The sequence below is a fragment of the Hesperophylax consimilis genome, chromosome 19 (genome assembly GCF_061612785.1).
Source record: "Hesperophylax consimilis isolate HC1 chromosome 19, BYU_Hcon_1.0, whole genome shotgun sequence".
NCBI classification, from domain to species: domain Eukaryota; kingdom Metazoa; phylum Arthropoda; class Insecta; order Trichoptera; family Limnephilidae; genus Hesperophylax; species Hesperophylax consimilis.
Window position 1 is genome coordinate 31,382,733 of NC_142854.1, and position 26,427 is coordinate 31,409,159.

The 26,427-nt window shown below is 35.2% G+C and overlaps 1 long non-coding RNA gene across 1 annotated transcript; it reads right to left on the reverse strand.

Moving 5' to 3' along the window:
• Positions 1-210: 210 nt before the first annotated feature.
• Positions 211-18,662, reverse strand: LOC149415142 (uncharacterized). The gene is made up of 4 exons (XR_016303921.1): positions 18,548-18,662; positions 16,985-17,159; positions 1,163-1,288; positions 211-1,043 (listed from the first exon to the last, which is right to left on the reverse strand). It is a non-coding gene; the product is annotated as an uncharacterized LOC149415142 (long non-coding RNA).
• Positions 18,663-26,427: the final 7,765 nt, after the last annotated feature.

Below are 26,427 nucleotides of genomic sequence, written 5' to 3' on the forward strand. Positions count from 1 at the left end.
ACATGTTTATATTATACAATTTATACAATTTTGATGGTTTTTGAAAAAACGTAATTCTGGATGAGATCTATAAAATAATTCCATACTTCATGTTTTTCGTGCATACAAGGTAGTTTTTTCCAATGAGTAAATGGCAACCTCAGATCTAAGTTTCATTATCGCTAGTTTAGAGTGAGGTTTTTCTGTGAATTAGTCCGAATACGTCTTATTTAGGTACACTTTCGTGAAAGTGAATACTTACACACGAAACAAAAAATGATTGCCTCAATAGTGAGTCAGCATATGTCTATTCAAAGTTCCTTTTACAGAACATGAATAATTACAGTCAGAGCATGAAAAAGGTTTTATCCTTGTGTGAATCAGCATGTGTCTTGTCAACATATCCTTTCGCGAACATGAATAGTTACAGTCAGAGCATGAAAAAGGTTTTATTCCACTGTGAGTCATCATGTGTAACGTCAATGATCTCTTATGCAAATATGAATAGTTACAGTCAGAGCACGAAAAAGGTTTTATTCCACTGTGAGTCATCATATTGTGAAACGTCAATGATCTCTTATGCGAAAATGAATAGTTACAGTCGAAACATGAAAACGGTTTTTCTCCACTGTGAGTAATCATGTGTACCCTCAAAGATCCCTTTCGAGAACACGAATAATTGCATTCGGGACATGAAAAAGGTTTTTTTCCACTATGAGTCAGAATGTGTTGTATCAAATTACTCTTTACAGAACATGAATAATTACAGACAGAGCATGAAAAAGGTTTTTCGCCACTGTGAGTCTTCATGTGATCCGTCAAAGATCCCTTTTGAGAACATGTATAGTTGCAGTCGGAACATGAAAAAGGTTTTTCTCCACTGTGAGTCATCATGTGTACAGTCAAATGTCCTTTTTGAGAAAATGAATAACTGCAATGGGCACATGAAAAGGGTTTTTCTCCAGTGTGGGTGCGCAAGTGACGTCCTAAGTTTGACTTGAAAAAGCAGGAGTAGTTGCAACGGGAACAGAAGAATCGTTTTTTTATGGGTTGCATCTTCAGATCTGCCAATAAGTCAGAAAAAGATTAATAATATAAGGTGTTAAGTCTAACCACAGTTAAATCATACAACGTTAAAATAAAAACATGAATTCTTCATTCTAACAGAGAAAGTCGATTTTACCTGCTGTCTGGGTAATTCCATCAAAGTGATCTCGGCATTCCTTTTTAATATCCGACAGGTCAATGTCAATTTCCATGTAAGGAATTCCCCTACCATATTCTTCTTGTTGTCCTGGTTTTGCCTTGTCTGAAACAGTTTTCACATTAATGCTACATGTGAAGACAAAAGAGCAACATGAATGTGAAATTTATATATCTAAACGATTTACCTACTAAGATGATTTAAAAAGAAGAAAAAAAAAACTTATTACACTATTTACTCAATATGTTTATTATGGCTTCTACAAAGATAAAAACCAATTTTTTAACGGTAACTAACCGTAATATACCAACACCTGATATACCAAAAAAATTTGCATCTCTGAGAAATGCAACTCCAAAACTGATTATAATCAAATTTAAAAATCCAAATGGTCGAGATAAGTTTTTGGAAACAGATAAAAATTGCAATAAAAAAAACAGAGAAAAATGAAGTGAGACGGAACATTAACAAAACAGGATTCGCAAGACGGCGTGAACCTATACACATAAATTTGGAAAGAGTTTGAAACGAGAAAAGCGGAAGGGGAAACAAACATAACAATTAAGTACATAAACTCTGTTCCAAAAATAATAAAAAACGTGCCAAAAAACTTAAACAGCACCTAAAATTGTTTCGGTACTACCAAAATGTTCGCGGAATGAGAACTAAATTACAACATCTTAAAATAACTTCTCCCACATTCCCACATGATATTTTGTTATTAACAGAAACATGGTTAAATGAGGACATCAATTCATCGGAATTAGGTCTCAATAAATACAACATCTATCGTCTTGACCGTGACCCCATTACAAGCAACAAATCAAAAGGAGGAGGTGTAATGGTGTGCATATCTAAAAACATTTCGTCTAAAAAATTGCCAGTTAAACACAAAAGCGTTGAACAGATGTTTGTAATGCTAAATATTTCATCCACAAAAATCATTATCGCTTGTACTTATATTCCACCAATGTCAGATCTGCAGATATACAAGAACCACATCGAGGATGTAGAAACACTAAAATATAAATATCCTAAAGCCAAATTTATAATTGTAGGCGACTACAATCTTCCGAAAATCGACTGGTCTTTCGATAAGAACAATGAAGTGATTATTAACGAAACAGAAGTGCAGTGTGTCAAATCTAAGGAAATGCTTGATATGTCTTTTTTCCTAGGACTAAAACAGTTAAATAAAGTGCATAATTCTTATAACCGAATGCTTGACCTAGTATTTTCTAGTGACTTAAGTACAGTGGTAGAACAATCGGATGAATTGTTGTTACCTTTAGACCAACACCACCCCGCGTTAGATATTATTATCACAAATGAGTCTAGAAAATTGCAGAAATTATAAACTTCATCGTACAATTTTAAAAAAGCTGACTACCCAAATATAATTGATTATCTTGACCATATAGACTGGTCATTTCTAGAAGATGAAAACAATATTGTGAATCAAGTCCAACAATTTTATTCAATCCTAAACACTTCAAAAGAACGTCATGTTCCAAAAGTTAATTTTATTGCATCCCTTTACCCTACATGGTTTTAAATATATATAAAGAACACAATTTTAAACTTTTTTCCACTTGTTTTTTATTTGACCGTGACCGGTTTCAGCCTGTTAGGGCCATCTTCAGACTGGTACAATTTTTGTCTTAAACTAGGGTTTATATACATAGGCAAATTACATTGAGGGGAGGGGTTAACATAGTAGGTTGATTTGAATTATGAGGGGTTTTTTCGTGAAATATGATATTTCCCAAATAAGTATTGTTATTAAAATCAAATGAATTTATCTGTAGAACTATGATAATTATGCCTATTAGGACTATCAATTTAAGGATTTACCCAACATAAAGCTATCGGTAATCTATTGTGTGGTTAGGAAACATATTTTAATGGATTTTATATAATTCAAATACATATTTAGGATAGGTGACACACTGATTATAATGGGTATAGCAACGGAGATTTAGCAACTGATTCTAATTTTGTGTTCATAACATTGTTGGAGTTTACTTTTTTAGTTAGGCGGGTTATCTCTAATGACTCTAGCCTATCTAATTTATGACCTTTGTCGCAGGTATGTAAAAATTTTACATCTCTATCCTTGTCAAACGAGTGTTTATTCTCAAGTAAGTGTGCCGCAACATTCGACATTTCGCCTTTGTCATTTACCCAGCTTGAAAAATGTTCTTTTATGCGGGTTTTGAATGATCTACCTGTTTGGCCTATATAGTAAGACGGGCAATTGGCACAGTTGATTTGGTAAACTCCTGAGTTTTCCATTTTATCCCTTTTATCTTTATTATTTATTAGGATTTTACCTAATGAATTTACATTATAGAATGCTGTTTTACAATTGTCTTTATTGGTTATCCTAGATATTTTGTTGGATATATTACCAATAAAAGGTATTTTAACCCATTGTTTTTTTGTGACATCATTTTCATTGTTGTTTCAAAAGAATTAAAAGAATTGGTTTTAACTAAAAAACAAACTCACCGAATATATAAGCAATCTAGAAACGTCGATGATTTTATAATGTTTACTAACATAAGAAAGCAGTGCAAAGAATTGTCTAAAAAATGTTATAATGATTATATTAGTTTAATAGAAATGGAGGTTCATGATAATGTTAAAAAATTGTGGAACTTTTCTAATGCTCAGCGAAAAAATGATTGTAGTTTACCAAATATTATGTATCTGAATAACAATTGTGCGGATAATACCGAAGGCATTGTCAATCTTTTTGAAGATTTATTCAAAAGTGTTTATGATGATAATATTACCGATAATGAAATCCCAAATGATATATCACTTGAAGAATCACTTAACCTAAACCATTGTTTTATTGAAATAAACGCTATAGAAAAGGCTATAAAAGCATTAGATACTAATAAATCCGCTGGACCGGATGGTTTCCCTCCAATATATTTAAAATCTTGTGTTCGCAGTTTGACTTATCCATTATTTTTACTATTTAATAAGTCTTTGTCGTCAGGGTGTTTTCCAAAACAGTGGAAAAAAGCTATCTTACGCCTATTCATAAAAAGGGAGATAAAAGCGATGTATCAAACTACAGACCAATATGTATATTGTCCGCTATTCCCAAACTATTTGAATCGTTAGTCCTAGATGTAATATGTAAACAAATTAATAATATTATTGTACCCAACCAGCATGGCTTTATCACAGGTAAATCCACCCTAAGTAACTTGATCATATACGAAAATTACATAACTGATTCTCTTGCCTTGAAGCATCAAGTGGATTCAATATATACTGATTTTTCCAAAGCATTTGACAAAGTTAGGCGACATATCCTTGTACAAAAATTAAGTATGTTGGGTATCAAGGGTAATCTGTTAAGTTGGATTGATAGTTATCTTAGTAAAAGAGAGCTATGTGTCAAAATAAAATCTGTGGAATCTTACATTTTCGAAGCCACAAGTGGGGTCCCTCAGGGGTCTCACCTGGGACCAATTCTTTTTTTGTTATTTATTAATGATATTGTTAGCATATTTAAAGATGTAGAAGTTCTTCTTTTCGCAGATGATTTGAAAATATATAAAACAATACGCAGTTTAGACGATTGTTATACTTTGCAACTTAATTTAAATAAACTATATCGTTGGTGAATCATCAACTCTCTGTTTCTTAATATTAAAAAATGTCAGGTCATTCGTTTTTGTAAAATACGAAATCATACAATTTATGAATATTCGCTTAATAATGTAAAATTGACAGCTGTCACTCAAATCAGGGACTTGGGTGTTATATTTGATGAACAGTTAACATTCAATCCGCATATAAATGAAATCACAAATAAAGCCCTAAAAATGCTTGGTTTTATATGTAGAACCGCATGTGACTTCAAGTCACTAGAATGTTTGAACACACTGTACACATCTTTAGTAAGAAGTCAAGTAGAGTATAATTCGCCTATTTGGTCCCCGTTTTATAAAGTACATTCCAACAATATTGAAAGGGTACAACACAAATTTTTAAGATTTATTAACTTTAAACTAAATATTCCAATCCAAAATATAAATTATATCCAACTCATGCATCAAATAAATTTGATTACGCTATCAGATAGGCGAATTATCTCCGACCTTGTTCTACTAAATAAAATTATTAATTATAGAATCGACAGCCCTGAAATTCTTGCCACAATAAAATTATTTGTACCTTCCAAAAATACGAGACAAAATTCCACCTTTTTCTGTGACAATTTCAAATCTAATTATCATGCGCACATATCGTTAAATCGAATACAAAATTTTGGTAATAAATTTGGTAATGTTGTTGATATATTTAGAGATTCCGTAGCAGTGCTTAAACGAAATCTACATAAACACTTTGCTGAAATGTATGACTTCTCCACTCCATAGTAAAAAACCCATTTTTTAGCTTCTGTTTTTTCACTCTTTTCTTTTATGACTTTTTAACTTTAATTTATATGTTTTAACTTTACAAATTAATATTGTAATTTAAATAACAATTCGAATATGATTTTAAGTCCCTATAAATGCTGATTAATTTCAATCCATTTATTTTTCTAAGTAAGTAAAAAAAAAAAAAAAACTGTTCTCCATAATGGTATTCTGTATTATTTGTAAAACATTTATGTACTACAGATATAATAACTATTTTATTTATATATGTACGTAAACTTTTAAATGTCACATAGTTAATGTAATAACACTAATAACAATGTATGTAAAAGCCCAATGGGCGTTTAAATAAATAAATAAATAAATGAACATCTAGCCACTCACACAACAAGAAAACTATATCTCTACAAACTATTTGCAAGAAACTACCTTTTCACCTACTTATGGAGTACAACAAGGCGAGTATATATTCGCCATCTATCAACCGACTCGCGAGCAATTCAATCTAACTCAGAAAATACCACCAACCTCATTGAAGAACAACTAGAGGAAAACCAACAAATTGATGACATAAGTACAACAGCGGAAGAAATTGTTCCTGAAGTAGGCGCCAAACTGTATCCTTATATTACTTCGTACTTAATAATAACCATAACCCAATTATTGCAAACCCAGTTTGCCACCTCTTACCAGACCTGACGGCTCACTAGCAAACACCGCCACCGAAAAGGCAAACCTTTTAGGGAAAATGTTTGCGGAAAACTCGACCCTCGACGACGGGGGTGCTGTTCCGCCGTCGGTTCCTCACTGCGGCTTCTATATGAAAAAGCTGAGGATCCGGCATCGGGATGTACTCCACGTCATACGGGGGCTCGATGTTAACAAAGCTAGTGGACCTGATGGAATACCTGCCCTGGTATTGCAGAGGTGTGCTGCGGAAATAGTTCCAGTTTTGACAAAGCTCTTCAAAATGTCCCTGAAGTGTGGCACTGTGCCCTCTGGTTGGAAAAAAGCGGTAATTCACCCTATTCCCAAGAAAGGTGACCGCTCCAACCCGGCCAACTACCGCCCCATAGCGATCACATCAGTTCTGTCCAAAGTGATGGAACGTGTGATCAACGACAAACTGCTCACATACCTCGAGAAGAACAAAATTATCAACGACCGTCAATACGGATTCCGGCGGAACCGCTCGTGCGGTGATCTTCTCGCGTATGTGACGCATGTTTGGGGGCGGTGCCTGGAACGTCACGGTGAGACCCAAACGGTCGCACTAGACATATCCAAGGCCTTTGACCGGGTCTGGCACCGAGGACTTGTCAACAAATTGCATTCTTACGGACTTCCCGCATCCCTGTGTACGTGGATTGCTGACTTTTTAAGAGATAGGTCGATTCAGGCGGTTGCTGACGGTTTCACCTCTTCCTCGCACTCCATAAATGCTGGCGTCCCACAGGGATCGGTTCTGTCTCCAACTTTGTTTTTGTTGCACATCAATGACCTTTTGACATGTGCACCGATTCATTGTTACGCGGATGACAGTACAGTTCATGATAGCTTTTTGTTTGACAAGCCCCCAAAGGGCACACAAACTCCAACGGCTCGGAGGGCTTTGAAGCAGAGAATGGACGGTTATCTCGAGAGTATTTCCTCCTGGGGTAAAAATAATCTCGTCGAATTTAATGTTTCAAAGACCCAATCCTGTCTGATTACGTCTAAAAGGGATCCAAATGATAATCTAGTCTCCTTCAACGGAAGCAATCTTCCGAACAGGCCTTCCATTGATATGCTTGGTGTAACTATAAGTGACCAGCTCAGGTACGGGGGCTCCATCGAAGCTAGAGTAAAGTTGGCCTCTCAGAAGCTGGGCGTACTGTACAGGGCCCGCAGATACTTTAATAGTACACAACTGCTCACCCTGTACAAATCGCAAGTGCGCCCTACTGTCGAATTTGGCAGCCATCTCTGGTCTGGAGCCCCAAAATACCTGAAAAAAACCCTTGACTCTGTGCAGAAACGGGCGGTCCGTTTGATAGATTCCCCAATCTTAACAAACGGACTGCAATCTTTAGAGCACAGGCGTCAGGTAGGTATGCTGTCCTTGTTCTATCGGTATTACAATGGAAGATGCTCTGAAGAACTAGCGTCATTGATCCCTTCGGCACCGGTGCGTAGTCGGGATACACGCCAAACGCGCGCCCAACATTTGTACACAGTTGACACTTGTCACATGAGAACGGGTCGCTTCTACGATTCGTTCTTAAGTTCAACAGCTCGGCTGTGGAACGAACTGCCGGCCTCTGTGTTTCCTCCCTCCTACAACATGGGACTCTTCAAGACCCATGTTCACTCCTTCCTCTCCACAAAAAGACCCTCCACACAGCATCCCCAAAGATGACATAGGCCCTGAGGGAAATTATTTTCTTCAGGGCCTCCTGTGTGGAGTAAATATAAAAAAAAAAAAAATAAACATTCCCAAATCTTATGTAGATTATCATGTTTGGCTTTCCATCCAAATTTCTATTTTTATCCTTGTAACAAATGGTTTCTGCACTGAATTTTGACTTAGAAACAATAAATAACACAGAATACACTTTTAACCAAGCAAAAGAATACAAACTCCTTGTCTCAGGAAAACACAGTTTAAGCATAATATGTCAAAACATAAGAAGTATTCAAAAGAACTTTGATAGTTTCTGTGTCCTACTAAATGAAATAGATATAAGTTTCGATATCATTATCCTAAGTGAATGCTGGTTAGGTGATTCTTACACCAACTTAAACTTAAATGACTATACCACATTCCAGACCACAAGACACATAAATCAAAATGATGGTATAGTAATCTTTGTCAAAGATTCAATAAAATCTTCCATATCAGAAATTAATATAACTGAAGCAAACTGCATTCAAATATCCCTTGGCCCATGTCTTTCTATATTTGCTATATACAGACCACCTTGCTACAACAATCTCTCCCCTTTCTTAAATTCCTTAACTTCTTGAAGAACATAAAAAAACTCAACAAATAATTATTGCTGGTGACATGAATATTAACATATTAAACTGCCTACCAAAAACTACGGAATTCTTAAATCTTTTTACTCACTACGGACTTAAATCTACAATAAACTCGCCAACAAGAACTACATCACACTCCAAATCCTGCATCGATCATATATTCGTTAAAACTAGAAGAAAAACTTTTTCATCCATTATTCGCTCAACTGTCACTGACCATTTTACAACTACATTAAACATACATAATATTAACAAAGAACAAAGTAAAAACAAAAATGACAACATGCAAGACAAAATAAACTTTAAGTCCCTAAAATCGGATATTCACGATGAACTTTGGACTAACGTACTAAATGAAATAGACCCAAACACAGCGCTGAACACATTTATAAATACGATTGAAACCTACATAACCAAACACACCACAAAAAATCCACAAAAGAACTACACACATAAAGAAAAAAAAATAATACCATGGATCACGAAAGGAATAGTCAACAGTATTCATAAAAGAGATGCAATGCATATGCGAGTCCACAAAAACCCGAATGATAACAAACTAAAGAATGATTACTTACTGTATAGAAACCTGTGTAATAAGTTAATTAAACAAGCCAAATACAAATATTACAAAAAAGAAATAAAAATCGCCAAAAATGATCCTAAAAAAATTTGGGAAATTGTAAGAAATATTACTTATTCCACTCTGAAGAAAGATTCACATATCAAAGAACTATTAATAAACGGAGACAAAGTCTTAACAAACAATGAACCTAATAAAATAGCTAATTTTATTAACACACAATTCTCAAAAGTTGGATCTACCTTAGCGGAAAAAATTCTTAAAAAAAACTGTACATCAGAAGACTCTTTATCCAAACTTTGCTCTTCCATACGACCAAATCACTCGTTTAATGCTTATCAAGTAAATACAAAGGAAATCTCGGATCTTATTAAATCTCTCAAACCAAATTGCGCGATGGGACCGGATAACATTTCCAATCAAATACTGATAAATCTACGAGAATACATACTTATACCGCTTCAACACATTTTCAACCAAAGTTTTAGGCTCGGAATTGTCCCTGATCACTTAAAAATAGGATGTATTACTCCAATACATAAATCGGGAGACAAAACTCTGATATTAAATTACAGACCAATCACTTTGCTAAACTCACTATCTAAACTTCTAGAAAAAGCTATGAAAAAAAGATTACTTGCGTACCTTGAAAAACACAACCTGCTCTCAAGCCGTCAATTTGGATTTCGTGCCAAAATGGGTACAGAAGATGCTTTATCAGAATTAACCAACTACATAGTGAAAAGCATAGATGGCGGATCAAAGGTGATTGGGGTGTTCTTAGACCTAGCAAAAGCTTTCGACACCATTTCGCATAACTTACTACAACAAAAACTCAAAAATATCGGTATAACTGGTCAACCGCTAAAATGGTTTGTCAGCTACATTGAAAAGAGACAGCAAATAGTAAAAATAAATAAATACAGCAGTGACAAAGCAGATATTAGGTATGGAGTACCGCAAGGCAGCGTTTTGGGTCCCATACTATTCCTCATATATATAAATAGTCTAACTGAGATAAACCTAGGAAAAATTGAGTACAAAGTAATCAGTTATGCAGACGACACTGCAATTTTGTTCAAGGCACAATCATGGGAAAAGGTATTCAAAAACACAGAAACAGGGATGACTGTAGTAAATAAATGGCTACAAAATAACCTACTAACACTGAACATTTCAAAAACAAAATATCTAACTTTTAGCAAAACAAAGGCTGGTCAACCACATAGCCAACCACAACTACATCTTAACCCCTGCACCAATATTTCGTCAAATAACACATGCTGTACTGGTGACAAAATTGTTTATGCAGACAATATTAAATATCTAGGTTTAACTGTTGACCATAAACTAAAATGGGATCTCCATATTAATATATTATCAAAAAAAATACGAAAATTATCATACATCTTCAAAACAATAAGAAACATCATGTCATTAAATCAACTAAAAAATATATATTTCGCACTCTGTCAAAGTATTTTAACGTATGGAATATCAGTTTGGGGAGGAGCAGCAGATACTTACCTCAATTCTCTTAAAATAAATCACAAAACAATAATTAGAATTATGTTTAAAAAACCTTACCAACATCCGACGGAACAGCTAATGATCAAAAACAAATTACTAGACGTAAATAAACTATTCATAAGGAAGATCATTTACAAAAACTGTATCAAAACTTCACATCTCCACATACCTCACTCGCAAAACACAAGAGCAAAAATTAATAAGCACTTTCAAGTTCCCCATATCAAATCAACTTTTGCAAAAAAACACGAATCTTACCTAGCACCACACATTTTCAATACCTTCCTAACCCAAACAAAAACTTACGTCACCCCAAATAATTTGAATTGGCTGTTCAAAAGATTTGTATTATGGCTGAATGAAAAGGAAAGAACAGATATTCAAAATATTCTAAATAAATAACATTTCATACAATTTCTCACGAAATTATATAATATTCAAATAAAACAAATGCGAGAAACTGCAATTTTGCAATATAATTATCATGTAACCACTATATCTATATTCAATTGTCACAAAATTTAATTTACTTTTATCTATGTTACATAGGCAATCTTCTCACGGAATGTAACTAATACTAACAACTAGATACTAACAAGTGAATTGTTCGTGAAGGACGTGTTCTTATCAGTGCTCTGAATATTAACTGTATAACAGTGTTGATATGGCGACAAGATCGACCCAAGCCTGGGAAACGGTCACCGCTGCCATTAAGGACCTCACGGACCAGATTAGTGGCCTAAAAAACATCATAACAGAGCTACATAACAAGGTTAGTGATCAATCGAACCTTATTGTTGCACAAAATACTACCGTCGCCAAACTGTCGGCGAAGATAGTTGCACTGGAAGCCGCCAGCACCTACGGCACGAGGGAGCACGCAACCAGTGGGCCGTCTACCTCGGGTAATTCTACGGAAGGATCAATCCCGATCAAGTCTTCATCTAGCGGGCCATCGGCCTTGGACGAATCGGCAGAAGGTACAAACTCATCAGCATCTCCGACAAATGAGGAATATCTCGGGAAATCTAACCCGGACGAAAAAACAAAGAAAAGGAAACCAAGAAAAAATAAAGCTAAGCCACTGAATGAACCAATCAATTCTAAACACGATGATGATCAGAGTGAGTGGCAGGTGCAAGCACGAAAGCCGCGACATCGTACATCCCTCATAATAACGGGCACTAAAAAAGAAACGGCGTTGCGAGCAATAGAGCGAAAGCATTATATCCACGCTTGGCGCTTTAGCCTAGATACCGATAGCACACACGTGCACGCATTTCTCAAAACCATTGAACCGGACTCCGAATTTGATATTGTCTCATTGAAGGCAAAAGGGAACTACACCTCCTTCAAAATAGGTGTCCCGGAAGAAAAGAAAGATACATTCCTAGATGCCGCCAACTGGCCGGCAGGTATCGCTGTGTCTAAATTTAAATTCTTATCACCATCAAATAAAGAAGGTGGCCCACAATCAGGTAAATCTTTACCTACCTAAAAATGGCAAAACTAGCGTTGAAATACCAAAATGTGCGTGGTCTAAATACGAAAATAGGTGAATTTTCGAACAACGTTATTTCACAAAATTCTGAAGTTATTGCTCTAACTGAAACATGGTTGCAAACCTCTGTATTCGACGCAGAACTGTTGTCCACCAGCCAGTACACAGTACATCGCCGGGACCGAGAGGGGCAACGAGGGGGAGGGGTACTGCTCGCAGTACGTAAACCGTTAAATTCAATAAGAGTAAGGGAGCTAGAAACAGATGGCGAACACCTCTGGGTAAAAGTCTGTAAAGATAACTTCACTGTGTTTATATGTGTAGTGTACTTCTACTGCACAGATGACAGCGAAAATAGACGTATTTTCTATGAACATTTAGACAATAAAGCCAATATATTATTAAATAAGAACATAATAATTTTGGGTGATTTTAACTTAAATAATAAACCCGAAGACGTCTTAACTGATTTTTCGTATTTCACAAACTCGAATGGACTGACGCAGTACAATAAAGTGAAGAACAGTAGCGATAACATTCTCGATCTTATCCTTAGTAATATAAATGTGTGTGACGTGATGAGAAGCGAGGAACCACTGGTGAATGAAGACCAGCATCACCCGACCCTGGACATTTCCGCGCGCCTATCAAGAGCGGTTCGGTGCAGACGAAGACCCCGCCAAAACGATCGCCGCGCCCCCCGCGGGCCCCCGCCTTCGCTCCACAATTATAATTTCCACCAATTTAATTATAAGCGAGCAAACATAGAACTGTGCAATAATATTCTTTCGCATTTTGATTGGACATTTTTGTACACCATAAAATCTGTAGACGAAGCAGTGAAATATTTAAACAATGTACTGTTTAGTATTTTTGAATTATGTATACCAAATAACAAACCCAACATCACAAACGATGTATATCCGATATGGTTCAATAAGAGCATTATAGATAAACTGAAAAGAAAGGAATCGCTCAGAAAAAGATATCTATTGCACAAAAAGCAATCCGATTATCTGATATTTTCAGCGAGTAGATCCGAGCTAAAATCTGAAATAAAATTTGCTAAAAAACAATACATGGAAAATGTTCAGAATGGGATCAAAGACGACATAAAGTTTTTCTGGAACTATATTAGGTCACAAAAAGTTAACCCAACCTCACCAACATGCTTGATTGAGGAAGGCGTAACTTTTACTAACCCTAACACAATTGTAAATAAGTTTGCTGACTATTTTCATTCCGTCTATAGTCAAGTAACCCCTAAACTTGAAACCAATTTCCCAACAGCATCACCCTGGAACGTTGGAGATATCTCACTCGGATTGACCAACATCCAGGAAATAGAAACTTGTATCCGGAATCTCCGACCTGATAAGGCTACTGGTCCGGACGGTATTCCTCCTTCAATAATTATAAAAATCTCTCCAAATATCTGTGTTCCCCTTGCGTACATATTTAATCTCTGCATCATGTCTTCCACATTTCCACAGTGTTGGAAACTAACGAGGGTCAGCCCCATTCACAAAGCTGATGAAAAGACTGACGTCAGAAATTATAGACCAGTTGCAGTACTGGCAACAATTCCAAAAATTTTTGAAATGATTATCTGTGATAAAATCAGTCCACAAATCACGCCTTTCTTAAGAGGTAATCAACATGGCTTCTTACCGAAGAAATCAACGGTAACCAACTTACTCTCTTTCTCTCGACGGGTAGCACAAGGCCTAGACTGTAGGCATCAGACGGACGTAATTTACACGGACTTCGCAAAGGCATTTGACCGAGTAGATCACGATATTCTAATAAAAAAGATGCATAAAATAGGTTTTAATCAACCCTTACTGACATTTTTTGCGTCATATTTAAAAGATAGAAGTCAGTATGTAAATATAAATGGATACGACTCCCATAAGTTCGCAGCTCTGTCAGGAATTCCTCAAGGATCGAATCTCGGTCCCATGTTATTCCTCATTCTGATTGATGACATTCAGGATTGCATACGTCACAGCTCATGTCTACTATTCGCAGATGACATGAAACTGATGAAGGAAATCGAATCAGATTATGATTATTCGAAACTGCAGGCTGACCTCGATTCAATCATGATATGGTCGGTAGAAAATAAACTTAACTTCAATATTAAAAAATGCGTTGTTATGACTTATAGTCGTTCACAAAATCCGGTATTCTGCCAGTATATAATGAATGGTGAAGTACTTACACGCGTAAACATCATCAAGGACCTTGGGGTGATCTTTGATCCCAAGCTGACATTTTCAAACCACATAGTCCAGCTTACCTCGGCTTGCTCCAAAACTCTTGGTTTTGTAATTAGAACTTGCAAACAATTCAATAACAAAGAAGCAATGACCTCCATGTTCAACGGAGTGGTCAGAAGCAAGCTGGAGTACGCCAGTACTGTCTGGATACCTTATCAACTTAAATACATAAATATGATTGAACAAATTCAAAAAAAATTCCTAAGGTATGTTTACATGCGATCATACGGAATATATCCGAAATTCATGCATCACGTGGAACTGCTAAAGGAGACAAATTACCAAAGCCTGGAGACTAGGCGTGATGCCGGACTCACGGTATTTGAATTAAAGTTACTAAAAAACCTTATCGATTGCCCATATCTCCTGTCATGCTGTGGATTATTCGTTCCCGATAAATACTGTCGAAATCGTAGCCACGACCTATTCTGTATACCGCAGGGTCGGACAGATGTCATTGCCCGACATAGCATGACAAGAGGTATGACCTTACTAAAAAGCCCTACCAGCGGATATAGATGTGTTTAATATCACTATACCATGTTTTAAAAAATATATGTACATGTATTTTAATACAATTGTACCATAATTGGACTTACCTGTCTGTCGTACAATAATAATAAAAAAAAATAAAAATAAAAAAAAAATAATAAAAAAAAAATAACAAAAAAATAAAAAATAAAAAAGTATGTATGTAAATATTTAATTTACCACCACATAATTGTATCTTTTTGTCTTTTTACATAGATATATATATATTTTTTTAAATACATACATTTCTTTTGGAACAAATATAATATGTGATTTACCCGCCTCGGAACAGACTTTGTCTAGTGAGGCGGGTAAAAGAAAAGAAAACAATGTAAACAACCATGAAAGTAAATAAACGCCCGGGTTGCCGGCACTGAAACTGATATAATAATTTAACGCGGGGCTTTGAAAAAAATATGGTTCGTCAAATTTTAACATGAGAATTAATTTTGAAGATGAGAAAGAAATAGTGAAAATAAAATTACAAGAGACAAAAAATACAGAAATGAAATATAAATATTTTAAATGAGAAAGTTAAATCAGATATTTTGACTCTGTCTTCCAATGTATGAATTTTTTGGGGTAAATAATAATTTATAGGAAATGATAATTTTTGTATTCAAGCGAGATACTTCAACATAAATATATGAATGGAATATATTTGTTTGTATTCGCTCGTTAAAATTACAGTCCATGTAAGCACCGATAGTCGGTATGCATAGGTAGTGTTTAACAATGATTTTCATTAGTATTTTTTGTAAAGCGTGATATCATCAGCAAAGAGCAATACCTCGACATCGTCTAAACAATTTGTTATATCGTTGATGAAAATAAGGAATAAAACCAGACCAAGGTAAGTCTATAAGCCTTGCTAGAATAATGCGATGTCAAAGCGCATGAATAGTCGCAGCAAATAAAATAAAATACCTCCGCTGCTCATCTCACTAGGGAATTCCTGCATCGAGATGAGCAGCTTTAAAATTATATTTAATCAAATAAGTTAAGTACATAATACAAACATAGATGGATTACATCGATTCAGAAATTACTTTCTTAGTAGGATAGGAGTTGTTTTTATAGTATTTGGTCCAGTATTTTTGAAAACGTATTAAGTAGGCTTATTGGTAAATAGTTGTTAATGTCATTTTTATAATATTGTTAAAACAATAGCTTGTGTGAGAGCTGTGGGGAAAACGCTTTCAGTTAAAGACAGATTGACTAAGTTTGTTAGAGGAAAGATAAGTACTTTAAAGAGATATTTCATTGCATTGGTTGTGATTAAGTCCTCCGAAGATACATTTCATTTTAGAGAAGAAATACTGTTTTCGATTTGTGATTTCTTTAAGTCAAGCTTCTTTCCCTTCTCAGGATGTTTCATCACATTGCATACCTTGCTTTGCTAAATTAGTCCCTATATTTATTAAAAAAGCATTAAAGATTCAAGAAATTGGTCAAGATTATCAGCGTATGTCCTGGAGACATTGTTTATATTCAGCTCGTCAATTGTTGTTACGTTGGTATATTTAGAAATGGTTATTTCATTACAAAGATAATTTAAACAACTGCTTAAATGGGCACATGATGTAGGACTAATTGTGAATGTTTCAAAAAACAATTGTACGTATAAAAAGTGTTTCTAAGAAAATATCTTCCGTAATAAAAACCGTGTGTTTTCCGGAAATCGGAAGAGAGACTTTAAGTTAATTTCAGATATATGAATGACCCCAGATGTCTACTTCAAGACCGATCCTTTAAGAAGGATAAAATGTTTACTCTTGAGCACCTTCAGTACGGCGTTTTGTTGTATGCAACCAATGGAATTATGCTTCATTGTATCAATATTGTGTTTTCAGTGCACTGTAATTAATTTAACTATAATTATATCACAACTAAGGTAAGGTTAAAACATGAGATTTGTGAGAATAAATAAAAAGATTGCTGTAGTACTTTCCGAATCCTGCAAACATTCCTTCTTTACATCTGGGAGGTCGAAATCCATATCCGTATACGGAATTTCACCTCCATTGTCTTCCCGGGGCACTGGTTCCGTCTTGATGGAAACACTCTCTGGATTAAGTAGATCCATGGCTCTGTTGTGCACAAATCATGTATCTGAAACTTCCTAAAACAGAACGTTGTTTTAACGGAACTCCAATATTTATGAGCTACGAATATTGATCTTAGGTTTTAATATTGTGCCACGCAATGGATTTTACTGTAAAAATATTTTCAAATAAGGATATACTAGTGACATTAACGATAAGACGATTAAAATCGGTGGAGAGAATCGTCGTCAATCGTTAGAATACAGTAATCTAATGCTGACTTCCACTATATCTCTATGTAGCCGTGTATCATGAATATCGCACACCTAGTTTTCGAGTTGTGCTACCAAAGGGTAGCACAACTCGAAATAATTCAAAATTGAGTTATTGCGATTTTCAGAATCTGCGTCGAAAACTACACAAACTACAAAGACACCTGTTTTAAAATCTCCATCAATAATAATGTGATGGCGATGTAAGTTAGTCTTTCTGAGTTGCTCCACGTACACACACCACCAACAACAGTAACACATCACCAATTACGACATACCAGCTGTAGGGGAAGGTGCTGTCAATACGCACAAAGACTGGATTATTTCGACTTAGTTTTGTATTCGTGATTAACTGCAGTCATAAAGCGTGAATTATTTTAGTTGATTTGGTATTCGTGATTGAACCTGTCTTGTTTCTCGGGCGTTCTACATATCAACTCAACATACTCCGGTTTTGTTTACAAAAGTAAGTAATTTTAATTTTACTAATTCATAATAGCTGATTAATTTGAGTTGATAAAATTATTAAACAATGATTTAGTCACGAATACTAAAATAACACGAAATTAATTAATAAACAAGTGATACGTGTATTTGATGATAAGTAAATGAGCAAATAAATATCCTAGTAAAATAACATACAACATTAAATAAAAATATTTTTAATCGGTCACATAAAAATCGAGTAAAATGTTTTTTGCTGTTCCTGAAAAAATAGGTATTTTGAGTTGTACTACTCTTCATCTAGGTGTGCGATATGCCTTTGATAAAATGTCGTGGAATATTTTAGAATTAGTTACAATTTCAATCAATGCCTTTGTAAATCAATTATCAAAAAGGTAGACTTCAAATTGACAGTTCAAACGTTCCTCAAATAAAACGTCATATGGCGTCATAAGTAAAGCTAGATCGCACCAACATTTTGAACCGCCGACAGAATTATTGTTATTCCGACAAAGGTGTACTAATAATTCAGTCGGCGGTTTTGCCTACACACCATCCGGGTTCAGTAAGTCAGATTGTGTCACGCGCCTGGCATTGCGCGTATATACAACCAGTGTTCCTGTAGGAAATAGAAAACCAGCTGAAAACGGCGGTTCACGTGTTCACACAGGTTCAGGTTCACATGTGAACCGCGTCAATAGAAACATCGCAGATGTGCATTTGCAGAAAATATCAGCATTAGAACTTACCAATAACTAACACAAGGGATGATAAATTTAACTGCGTTAGGAACTGTTTTCGTAAAGAATATTATATAGAATTAGATTTTAAAAGCAGGATGCAACGATTGGCAACGACAAAAGCATGCGTCAGTGATAATTTTTAGGTTATACTCATAAATAAACAACTCACTAGATCGATATCTTCGCGCTTTTTGTATGGAAAACGTTTGTACACTACTTAACCACAGATATAGCTGACGGAGCGATGATGATCGACAAGGTAGAAAAACTCAAGGCTATTCAAAAAAAGGTGCGACCATAGACAATATAATTGCATTCAACAATTGATTATATGGCCCCAAAAACTATTTTAAAAACTAAAATGTCATTGAAGCAGAAAAATATCGAAATGTTTCCTGACGGCAAGGTTCATCTGACTAAGAAAATAATTTTTTACAGCTTATTTTCTCAAGATGAAACTTTATTATGACAAGAAAATCTCAAAACGGCTTGAATTTTTTTTATTAAAGTAATAAGAAATTTGAATAAATGAAAAAACAAAGAACACTAAAGAAAATTTGCAAAACATGATTGTGCGATAATACGACAGATGAATTTTGAACAGAAATTTAAATATCACCAAAACAATAAAATAAAACAGGATACCTAATCAGTCTAATCACTTATCAAATAGCAGTTTAAAACCCACTTCACGGGTTTTTCGCCGTTAGTTAGGCTTCGGCCAGTTCAATTGATACTAACAACAGTTACATTTAATATGTAGATATTAGGTCAATGGGTAGATATATAATAATTAGACATTCTGTAGTAGTCAGAGAGCGGACAGTGAGAGGAACACCCTTCACCCTGTGCATTAGATATGGATTGTCAATCTGACGGACCGCCCTCTACTGCACTGAATCAAGTAGGTTTATAGAGTTTTGTGGAGCTCCAGCCCTGAGATGGATCCCAAATTCAATTGTAAGGCGTACTTGAGATTTGTACAGAGTTAACTGCTAGATTCTTTTAAGAATCTTCTAGCCCTGAACACGTCAGTATTCATTTTCACAAATGTTTACCTTTGCTAAGACACAAGCGGACTCATTCACAGAACAGACTTGCTCAAAACTGGCGGATTCTCGATCTAAGGTCTGACTTAACACAAGGGAGTCTGCAAGAATTCTGAAATCGCGTAATTCTAAAAGATGTGATTAGAGCTCTTAAGACAGAATAGTTTTATGAATAAGCAAATATATATATATTTATTTTATTTTATTAATACTTTATTTAGAGGGTACATATTTGTTATATATGTTTAAATAATAATACTGTTTGTTTATTTCAGCTGAACAGAGCAGTGAGTACAATACTCTGTCTGCCATATAAAAGCGTACATATAAATAAATTTCATGATATTAAGGCCATGCCATATGTAGTAATGCAAAATCATGTGTTTTTGGTTTGAAAATTTGGTCCCCTAGAAATGTTTCTGTTTTTGTTTTTGATGCTTTAATTAAATACTACGAGTAGAAATACATCTTGGCCTTTGAAATTATCGAGTTTTTTTGAGAAAAGTCTTTTAATAAGCCCAGAAAAAAATAATGTATAAGGCCTACGAAAACTGCTTTAAAGTTCAAAATCTCCTACTTACGAACCCACTTTCGGTTATGATTTTATTGTATAATGTGGCAAATTAAGTTATTTATAAAATGATCGAAAAAAAATATTTATGCCTGAACATCCACAAAATAAAGTAAAATGCACTTTTTGGCCATGTTTTTTTCTTGCATAAATCAAAACAGGCGGATGGTGTTAAGCGGGAATTTAAACCTTACCGCCATCTACGTAGGGGTTATTTTTGATAGCGGCTCAATTTAAAATCTCATACGACGTAGTGCATCGCCGTAAGTTGAAAATAAAATAAAACATTTTTACTTATTTTTACTCGGGAAATATTTACAATTTGTGTTGATATTTCAGGCGACTAATTATTACTAATAATTATTTGTTATCCTTTGTGCTACGCATAAAATCTAGTCTTATAAACATTACTTTATCATTTAAAAATAATAAAATAAAACTAAATCAAAAGAAATAACTTTCTACTACAACACAAAAATACCTGTCACACTTAATCACAAACACGCTCACACCTCAGCACAGGTTCTCCTAGTGAGGTGTTCATGTAACATACAATATCACCCACACACAGTTTTACCTATATCAACCCATGTTCTTTATTTTTAATACTTTTTTTCTGTACTTTTTTCTCTGTACTACAATATAAACCACTGTAATCGTTTGTAAAATGTGTATTCAAGAATAGACTTAAATAAATAAATAAAACGTATTTAGCACTTGTACTACGGTGGCTTGAGGGAAATTTACTTGGCGCGCCTTGCCACTGGGCGACAGCCTGGACAAGAGTGTTTTCGTGTGTGAGTGTGTGGCGCTGACTCATCCCGGCTACTCTGTGGCGCATGAAAATCCATGCACCCTTCCCTAAGCGAACATATCTGAAGCGCTGTATCGCCAAGGGAGGCCGGACAGCGCCCTGTATGCGTGGTTATACTGTACTCGGAGTGTATTCAAGACGCCTTGTGTATGCCTTGTCCATAGTTCGCTAGTGTAAAAACTCATTCAGTATGTTTGGAATAGTTGCTTCTTCACCAAACGACTGCACTTGTCAAATCTCCAGGCGAGCACGTTGGCTCGCACGCTCAGTACTATTCTTTGGAGTACTATTTCATTATTATCCTTTAGGTCATCAGTGACGTCATTCCCCAAATATTTTATTTCTTTGCAGATTTTGAGATTGGCTTCGCCGAGACACGTGGGTAGAATGACAGCCGGACCCGTTTATGCTTTAAATGTCAACAGGGATGATTTTTTAATATTTTTTACAGAGATATAGTTTTAAAAATGCTAATAACTATAACACTTTACTATACGAAGTTGCATTTCATTTTCATTCAAGTATACATTGCATACGTACGAACCCATTTAGAGTTTGCGTCGACTATGTGGTATCAGTTTATTCAATACTTATATATAAACAAAATTGAATGGATTCCGAAAAAATCATTAAATAAATTTCTTACAAATTGCACAATCGATTTTATAATTATCTTAAAGCAACCAATAAAAATACTCAAAATTGATTTATTGAGTGTAGGTTAAGAATTTGCAGGTGCAATTTTACAATATGACTTAAACATTACTATATAGCAAAAAACATCACTGATTGTCCTAAATTATTAAGTAGAATTTAATTCAAAGTTCTTACGCGGCTCGTTCATTTTAATGAAAAACGCTGTAAAATAAATTCGAATCAAAATGCTTGCCTTGTAATATTAAGATCAACATAATGCCTTAGAGACATTGCGATATATTATGTGCACATATATTATGGACGTAGAATGTACGTATTATTAAATAATGTTGGGCTGACACACTACGCTATAATCTTCCCCAGGAGAGGGGGTCAGATCTATCGTGGGACTGCCGCGGAATATCATTTCTTTGTATGGGAGTTGTTACTTTGACAAAAGACGGCGCTCCTTAAATTGTTCTGACCCCTTCTCATGACGTAGGTAAGAGAGGTGATCGCATAATTTTCAAATATAGCCTGGCTAGCCGATCACAGTACACACGCTTATCGTCGCCTAGTAAGTATTTCAGTTTCCGAAAATGGCTTCTTATTGTTATCTAACTGATAAATATTGTTTTTTCTCTGTTAAAAGTGCGTTTTGACCGTGTCCTTAATTTCTGTATATTTATCAATTTACTAAATATGATCGCGTTAACTCTTTCCCTAGGGGTCAAAATTAGATGAACTTACTAATCGCCAGGGTTTAATGAGTGCCAACGAAAATCGACAATGAATAATGAACAGTGGCAGGGAGGGAGAATTTTTTTGTTTTTATTGTAATTATTGAACGCCCGTAGGGCTTTACAGACATAATATGAAATAATATATTAGTACATACATACAATAAATATCAGTATGATAAATACTTTAGTCATATAGATATAAGTTAATGCTATGGTTGTCACAGTGGAAAATATGTTGGAGTGGTGCCGATTTTACAGGGAAACATAAAATTATAATACAAAGCAGTCAATGAAGATATTCAGCAACTTAAAAAAAAATCATATTTAGTTCTCCGGGTAGAAAGTTGCTGTAGTTTTAGATGAGACATTAATGTTTTGTAGCAGATATCAATCATCATATCATCCGTTTGTCAAGCGATTTTAATGTTTATTACCTAAAATATAAGGTATACTGAGAATATACACATGTTTGGCTTGTAGCTTCCTCTTAAAAGCTGTAAATATATTTAACAACTTCCTTGTAAATAAAGGGGAAAATATTTAATCTCGTACATATATATTGACCCAAATGCACAAAAATGTTCATGAATTTCATTTTGAAAATTTAACACTAAGCTCATTCAAAATACCTATCTTTATCTAGGCATAATTTATTTTAATAACCTTCCATTAAATTTAAAAAATATCGAAAATATTCAGGAATCTCACCTTAAATTAAAAAATTACCCTAAACTATTATAAGTCCAAAATACGTTCACTACTTACATCTAGAAGTAATATTGTTTAAATCTTGTGTTGTTTCTTAATAATTTATTTACCTTAATACTAACATGTACATAATTGAACTAGAATTAACTCACCAAACACAAGAGCATTGTCTCTTTATGGTGAGGAAAGGCTACTTTAATTTCTATTGTTTTATATCTTGTTTATATCCTGTATACTTATCTATGTAAAAATATATTTTTTTCAAATATTAAATAAAAAAAAAAAAATAATAATTCAGCTAAAATTGAAAAATTATCTTAGACAGAAGTTTTATTTAAGTTCTGCTATTATTTCACTTCTGCCAAGTAACTGGCCCATAATGATATAGTGACAGAAATTGAATAGGACATTCACTGAACTCGTACATTAACGTTGAAATCTGATGAATTGTTCAAATTCTATGAAACAACCCGTCCTAAGAGTAAAAATATGTGTTTTTTTTTTTTTTTTTTTTTTTTTTTTAATTTGAAAATCTATTATTGATATCTGTTTTACTAAATCTTCTTGTCTGCTTTATTTAGAAGGTAAAACCTTTAGGAAATGAAAAAAAATAAGAGAGAGGACAATTTAGGTGGGAACCGGATTGTTGGAATAACCACGAAAGCGTTTCAATATTAAGCAATCTGAATAACATTGTTTCAGATAGATGTTGCGATATATGTTGATACATGAAAACGTTTGGTTTCAACCGCATTACGTGAAATATTTTTTTTTACATTGAGTCGGCATGTACAATATTTAAACTTCCCTTTCGTCAGCATGAATTAGGTTTTTCTCTAGTATGGGTGCGTAGGTGCCGATTTAAATGTGATTTGTCTGAAGAGCAGTAGTTACAATGGGGACATGCGTGAGGTTTTTCTCCAGTATGGGTGCGTATGTGACTTTTTAAACGAGATTTTTCTGAGCAAGAGTATTTACAATGGGGACACGAATAAGGTTTTTCTCCAGTATGTGTGCGTAAGTGCACTGTTAATTCTGATCCTTGTGAGCAGGTGTAGGTACAATGGGAACATGAAAAAGGTTTTTCTCCAGTATGTGTGCGTAAGTGCACTGTTAATGATGACTTGCGTGAGCAAAAGTAGTTACAATAGGAACAGTGTTCAGGATCTTAACTTCACTCTCCTGACAGAGCAATCCGGCGTGGTGAGTCACCAGATTCCAAGGAAGTATGACTGGAGTAACTCTTCAATAATAACTCCAGCTCTCGAATATTGGTCTTTATTTAACAATAAAAAAGACCCGTAGGGCAGCTCATGTACGGTGAGCCCAATAATGCTATCTCTCTCCGCGGTTTTATAAACCACATGTAAGTGAAAACCTGGCAGCTCTGCCGTTTTGCCAAAACGACCCGCCCAAGACGGATGGTAAGAAGAGAAGAACGATTAAATCCGTGGCAATACGAAATTGCCCCGGCAATCGCTAACACAAAAATAAATGTTGCCACACCCATAGGGTGACAAGCACCAATATTAATATTTCAGTACCTGAAATCTTAACATATTCCCGCCCCAAAACGAGTATTAAGGAATAGTCGTTTTTCATAAAATAATGTAGGAAGAGATTGCAACATTGGTACTCAGAATTTACCCAACAGGTTCACATACAAAAATAAACAATATTCAATACATGGATATCAAAATAATAACAAAAAACTTATAACAACGTATATAACCCTATGTCAGACTTGACATTAAAAAATAAAAGTCTAATAACGTAGAAACTTCTGGTGCGCTGCACCCACTTATGAGAAAATATCTTATCACTTGGCACTGTTGAGCCTGACGGCATTTTGATTCACACATAACATCACTTTTAGTGTTGTAATTTGTTCTTAATCCAGGTTGGAGGAAGGATCCTCCATGGGAAGTAGACAGAGCTGTGTCACGGCTCTTTTGGTGACACCTCTGGCCGTCCTCAAGGAGACGACGCGGACGCGTCCGTCTTGACCAGGGTGGATCTCCGTCACTCGCGCCATCCTCCAGTACTGCGGAGGTAGTTGGTTGTCTTTGATGATGACCATGTCACCAGGCTGTAAACTGCGTTGACGTCCTTCTTGCCATTTGACTCGGTTCTGCAATTCTGCTAGGTATTCCCGGCTCCATCTGTGCCAAAAAGATTGAACAACGGTAGACATCTTTTGGTAAATATTAAGCCTGTTTGTAGGCAGATGATGGATATCAAGCTCAGGCAATGCTAACAGGTTGTCGCCAATAAGGAAGTGTGAAGGAGTGAGTGCGTTTAAATCATTTGGATCTGATGATAATGGAGTCAAAGGACGGGAATTTAAACAAGCCTCAATCTGTATTAGTATGGTATTCATGCCTTCGTATGTCAAAACAGTTGACCGCATTGCTTTTTTTAAATGTAACTTGGTCATTTTAACTGCACTTTCCCAAAGTCCACCGTGATGCGGTGAGCGGGGAGGCAAAAAACTCCAGCTAATATTCTGCTGGGCTAAAAAATTATGGATTTCCTTATCAGATGCCTTCAAAAAATCAAATAGTTCAGTAAGTTCCCTATAACTACCTGTAAAGTTAGTTCCATTATCACTAAAGAGTCGTGAGGGTTTACCCCTCCTAGCTATAAATCTTTTCAATGCATTCATAAATGCCATTGAAGTTAAATTAGTCACTAATTCTAGGTGAATTGCCTTCGTTGAAAAACAAATAAATAAACATATGTAAGATTTTACACTCTTAGCATTTCTGGTTAAACCAGACTTAATTAAAATTGGACCTGCATAATCTATGCCGGTTACATAAAATGGTCTTTGGATTCGGAATCGGTCAGCAGGAAGGTCACCCATGAGCTGGCGACACTCGCGCGGACGGACTCGGAAACATACAATACATTTATGCAGTGCTCGCTTTACTGCGTTTTTACCAAATATTGGCCAAAACCGTAAACGCAGTAATGCGAGCAGAGCATTACATCCTAAATGCAAACTCTCATAATGCAGATGGGTTATTATTAAGTCAGTCAACTTATGATTTTGTGGTAACAAAATTGGATGTTTTTGAGAGACCGAGGTAATATCAGATTGTGATAGTCGACCTCCAACACACAATAACCCATCCTGCATAAAAGGATTTAGTGCCTTTACCTTGCTCTGCCTAGATACAAATCTTCCATTACTCAAAGAAGCTATTTCATCACGAAATGAGAATCGCTGAGCGTTCAAAATCAATACATGCATGGCATGTTCCAGTTCGATTACAGAAAGCTCGTCGACTCGCATCGATTTTTGTTTAGAACAGTTATGTATGAAACGTAACATATAAGCAACTACGCGCCTCAGTCGTCTT